Consider the following 5,633-nt stretch of genomic DNA (forward strand, 5'->3'; position numbering starts at 1 on the left):
AATTCAATGAAACGCTCCTGGTGCAAACATGACTTCCACTCACCTAGAACTGGCTTTACAAAGTCCAGTTAGTTGTTTCCTTCATTGTTCCAAGCTGTCTGGCGTTTTTTCCTTAATTTCCTTTGTACTAATTTAATGCAATCCTTAAAGGTCATATTTACCTTTTTTTATTTCTTTGCCACGAGATTGAGCAGTGCACAAATTTGCTCTCTCGTTGCCCTTTATTCCGATATGACTCGGGACCCAGCACAGTTTTATGTTTTGCCCTAGAGCTGTGGCTGTTACAAAGTTGTTTGGTTTGGTTTGGTTTATGAGGGTTTAACGTACCAAAGCGACTCAGGCTTTGAGGGACGCCGTAGTGGAGTGCTCCTGAAATTTCGATCACCTGGGGTTCTTTAACGTGCACTGACATCGCACAGTACATGGGCGTCTAGAATTGACATCGTACACAATGTTGTGTATCATGTCACCAATCATAGGAGTGATTGCATTTCTAGGAAGAGTAGTAAGTAAACTTAAGGAGTCTGACTGGCCACCGCGGTGGCTGAGTGGTTATGGCGCTCGGTTGCTGGCCCGAAAGACGCGGGTTTGATCTCGGCCGCGGCGGTCGAATATCGATGGAGGCTAATTTCTAGAGGTCTGTGTGCTGTGCGATGTCAGTGCACGTTAAAGAACCCCAGGTGGTCGAAATTTCCGGAGCCCTCCACCACGACGTCTCTCATAGCCTGAGTCACTTTAGGACGTTAAACCCCCTAAACTAAACTAAACTATTAAGGAGTCTGTGTAAATAATACTGTTCGTGAGGTTTTCGTATACTATTTGTTCAATGGCTACACAGACGGCATAATATCCGGCAGTGAAAATTTATGCGCACTGTGGAAGCCTACTTCAGTCCAATTCCTTTTATTACAGCGCTTACAAAGTAAATATCTGTTTTTGAGCCATCTGTATAAAAAGGTGTGAAAGTACTGTATTTGTCCTCAAGTGCAAGAAATTCTTGTGTATTATATGTTGCTGTGGAGTTTGTTTTTTACAGAACTGTGCAAGAGTAAAATCACAGATTGTAGGAAAATGATACCATGGAGGCAGTGGATCTAGTCATTGAGCAATGTCAGGTAATGGCAGCGTAAAGTACTGCCTTTCAATTAAAACTCCCAGAAAATTTTTAGTACATGGCTCTCCCTGGAAGCCTTCTGTGCCCAGCTTGCTGGCACGAGGTTTATATTTAAATGGAACTCTGGAACACTTTGTATTTGAGAGCATAATGACTTTTTAGTGCACAGCTGTCAAATGTGCTCATGAGGTTGTAAAAAAAATCTGTCTTTGCTAGAATAAATTTAGCGCTTCTTGCATGACATCCCTGAGAAAGGTGTTTGATCTCGGGTTGTTTGCATGCTATGCCCGCATAACAGTGACCCACGTACTGGCCACACTTTAATCACGCTCTGTGGTGGATAGCACAACCCTCAGTTTTATTCTGAATGACTGTGCACGTGTCTGCATTTGGCTGTGTCGTGAACAATGATACCATGCATGGTCATACCCCAGCTTGGTGTTCAGCCTCTTTTAATGCTGCTCTTGTTGTTGAACGTTGCAACCTGTCTCCACTGCGTATATTTGGGCAGCTGTGTCCACAAAGCCTTCTGCTACAGCAGTGAGGGCAAAAAAAATCCTACAAGATTTTGTTTTTAATCTAGAATAATGTATTTATCTACATTGCATGTTTTTGTGCGGCTGCCCATGCCAGGAATGCTTTTTCATACAGCAGTGAGGATGGGCAAATATACTAAAAAGTTCAAGTTCTCGACCCTGAATGCAAAATGTAGTATCAGAACATGTTCATAAAAGTGGCCGTGCCAAAAATGCCTTTTGATTCACAACTCCAAGAGTCACTTAAAGGGGTGACAGAAACAGAGAAGGCCGAAGTGCCTATAGTAGCACGGCAGGGGAGGATATATGGTAGTGGGCGTGTCGCCCCCTCCCAAAGAGAGAAATTTTACTTAGGAAAAGCATGCTGAACCCCTTTTTCTCAACGCAAACAGTCCAAGAAGTTCATGTTTGAAATAGGACTGGCCCTCTTTAAGAATAATCCATAAAACCACCCTTTGTAGCACTGCAACGCAGCGTGTTTCACACCCGCAGATCTGGTTTGGTGCATAATATATATGACCGCAGCTTTTCAGACTGCTTATAAAAGTTTAGAAGTACCCAGTAGGTGGAGTATGTTTCACAGTGCTGTGCATTATTTCAATGCAGTATTTCATCTTTAGCGTGCAGAGCTGCAGCTGTACGCACTAATTTTCGCTACTTGATGAAATACTAGCGTGTAATGTTATTGCATAGTAGCACACTTTACTTGTGATGAACAATACAGACAATGAAAGTGAATTTATTGCACGTAATTAACTCATGGAAATATTTTTCATTAACACAACCACAGGCATCATTGAAATTCAATGCACAAGTGGATCTTCATTTCACTAATTGCTTTTTACCACAAATAACACTATCACAAAACATGGGCGCAATAAACCCGTGTGAGAAAAGGCATCCAAATTCAATTAGAGCTTCCCGTTTTCGCTCTTCTTTACCATGACCTCAGCTAGAAAAGCAATTGGAATACCTGCTACAGGAAGCTGGTCTAAATATAGCACGTGATCAAAATACAGACTTCACCTCGATATGAACGACTGCACTTGAGCCCGGCACGCCAGAGAGGAAAATAGCTCCTTAGACGCTCCAGACGTTATATGCTGCAAACTAGCATGCAACAAAGTTTCTCTGTACTAAGAACAAAGCGAGCGCAGCTGCTTCCTTTACAATAGCACTCTCCGCCCATGTTATGACCCCCGCCGCTAACACAAGCGCAATTTACGAAAAACAAAATTGGCAGTTGTATTATAATCAACACCAGTTGCAATTGCTGGAGCGTGGCAAGAACACGTATAAGTAGCAACGAGGTTTCACTGCCGATGGAAACGGGAACGCGAATGGCACACGCACACTGCACACTCAAGACACGAAGCGTTCGCACAACACGCCGACGAACACTCTGCAGCGCACGCCGTATTTAACAAATGGTGAGCGAACAGCGCGAATGCTCCTCAGTGAACAGCGGCGGCCTCCTGACGGCTCTGAGCAGTGTCGCAGCACACGAAATGCGCGTGCTATCGTTGTCGCCGAGCGCGTTCAAATCCGGGCACGCAAAAAAGATTTTGCGCGGAATTCCACCTTAAGATATGGACCAACGTCGTCAACGTCAGCCGGTGAGCACCACCAAGAATAGAAACTCGAGCATTTACGCCTACGCCGCACCTCAAATGGCACGCCGCTGCCCGCTGCTGCCGCCCTATTTGTAAACAAGATGCCCGGACAAGATGGCCTCCCGAGCGAGAAAAACTACGTCACTTCCGCCACACTTTTTTCTTTTGTTGTAAGGGAAGGGCCTCTCCTGAGTTTTTCCTTCCTCCATGCTCACATAGTTCCACTTCTATCCACCATATTGGACCGTGACTGCATCCATGGAGGAGAAAAAATCTAGGAGGGAGCATGACGTCACGCGCTCAGCCTCTGCAAGCCACCCTCCTCTGACGCCGCTGCCGAGGGCCCTTTCGCGCGCTGACTCTTGGGAAATAGGCCCTCCACAGTTACCAGACTGCCAACCAGCTTGGATAGCGGTGCTGTTTAGTGAACGTCCGTGCTCTGATGTAGCGCAGCGCCTGTCTTGCAGCTTTGGCGGAATGCGTACCGAGGTTGTGTGAAGGCTCCGCGTCTCAACACTTCTGTTGATTACGCACCTGAGTTTTTGAGTGCACTGTAGAAAACTGCAGGTAAACTTTTCATCAAAGGGTTCGTCGGGGGCACTGCGCATTCGAACTAACGTCGCTGTACGCTATACGTGCACGGTACTCCAGTACCGACGTGAAGAGGTATTTTCATGGTTTTGGTAGAAATACAAATTGCACATGCCTGCTTTGAATGTCGCTAGAATTCAAAATTTTTCCAAGCGGCGTGCGGCCGCGACCTCGTCACTGTTCAACTGTGTTTCGTAAAGAGAATGGAAAGCAATTCCATTCATCGTTATACACACATACGGAGTGTTTACTTCAGCTCAGCGGAGAATAGGCGAAGAAAAAGAGCCTCTGAAAAAGGAGTCAGTGGCTTCCAGAGCGCTCACGGCGGACGGACGTGTTTAACGAGTGCTACGGCGCGATGCGCAAGATTCTATTTCTCGGGCAAGCGGACTTCGGCCATGGGCCGCCCGCCGTTCTCCGCTACCCTCGGGTCACAAGTCGCGCCGAATACGCTCGCGCACATACGCGGTTCCGACGTGAAATGCAGCAGTAAAGTATTTCTCTCTCTCGCTGTCGAGAGAGAGCGCCGACGGCTTTACGTCTGCCTGTCTGCCCCTGCGCGGGGTGCAGGGGGGTCCCCGGCCCTCGGCGTTATCTTGTTCGTCGGTTTCGGAGCTGATGCTCGGAGTTGACGCGGTGCTGTGGGCTCACGCAGTTGCTCGAGAACTGGATGCCCTTGTCGGAAGACGATGACAGATACCGTCCTATTGAATAATGCAGCTTTCGTTACTGCGACCTGACAGGCGCTGCCATTAGTCACAGTAGCAAGCTTTCTGTTTGTGATTGTGGTGAGGCAGTTTCTGTTTGGAAAATGCACATATATGAAAACATTTATCTAAGCAAGCAGGTGATCATACATGAGTACCATCGCAGTAGCATAACTGCACAACGGCACAAACAGATCATATGGTACAAAATATTCACAAAGTGGACACATATGGGACCAATCCAGATATCTATAAAAATATTTATACCAGGTTATCATACATGAGTCATACCTCATAACATAACTGCAAAAGGGCAAGAACAAATCATATGGCACAAGATGTTCATAAGGAGCAGAAAGACATGATTTATCGAAGCCAACACGTGAATGTTCATCGAAGCAGTCAGGTTAGCATCAGCAGGACTCGTCTACACAGCTGCCAACAATATTAGTAATCTGCCAACACAATCAAAGCATTCACAGGTACGATGGGACAAAAGCTGGCCAAGGTAACATATGAGTATGCTTATCGAAACAGTGGAACCATCATAAATCCCAAAGTGAGCTTGATCCACGCAGCTATTTGCAAATCTTTGAAGATATGACATTCACAGCAAGGTTCAATGCACATTAAGAAACACGTGACAATATTTCGCTGTTCCTCAAAAGGCTTTCTGTGCAGGCTTTTTATCAGTCTGTATTGCATCATCCTTATCTTTGTGTATCAAAAGTTTCCTCATTCATAGTATATAACTGAAGGACCCACTCATCAAATAATAGAGGGGGTCACATTTCTGCGCCATATTTTCACCTGCATTGTTGTCTTTTTTCTTGTTTCAACTAATAAGCTAAACAGACATAAATTGGTTAGAACACTGTTTAATTGGAACTTTCAGAGCTTGGGTTCTTCAACAAAGATTCTGTCTCCAATGCTTAATTACAGTCTTGAAAGCTCTATGTGCACTGTATGTATGTCTTGGCCATCTTCCATTAACGGAGATTAAGGTTCTTGGACGACGGCCACAGCAGTTGTTGGCCTTGATGGCCTACCAAACACTGTTGTGCTTCTTGGT

This window comes from Amblyomma americanum, chromosome 1 (assembly GCF_052857255.1).
Source record: "Amblyomma americanum isolate KBUSLIRL-KWMA chromosome 1, ASM5285725v1, whole genome shotgun sequence".
Taxonomy (NCBI): Eukaryota; Metazoa; Arthropoda; class Arachnida; order Ixodida; family Ixodidae; genus Amblyomma; species Amblyomma americanum.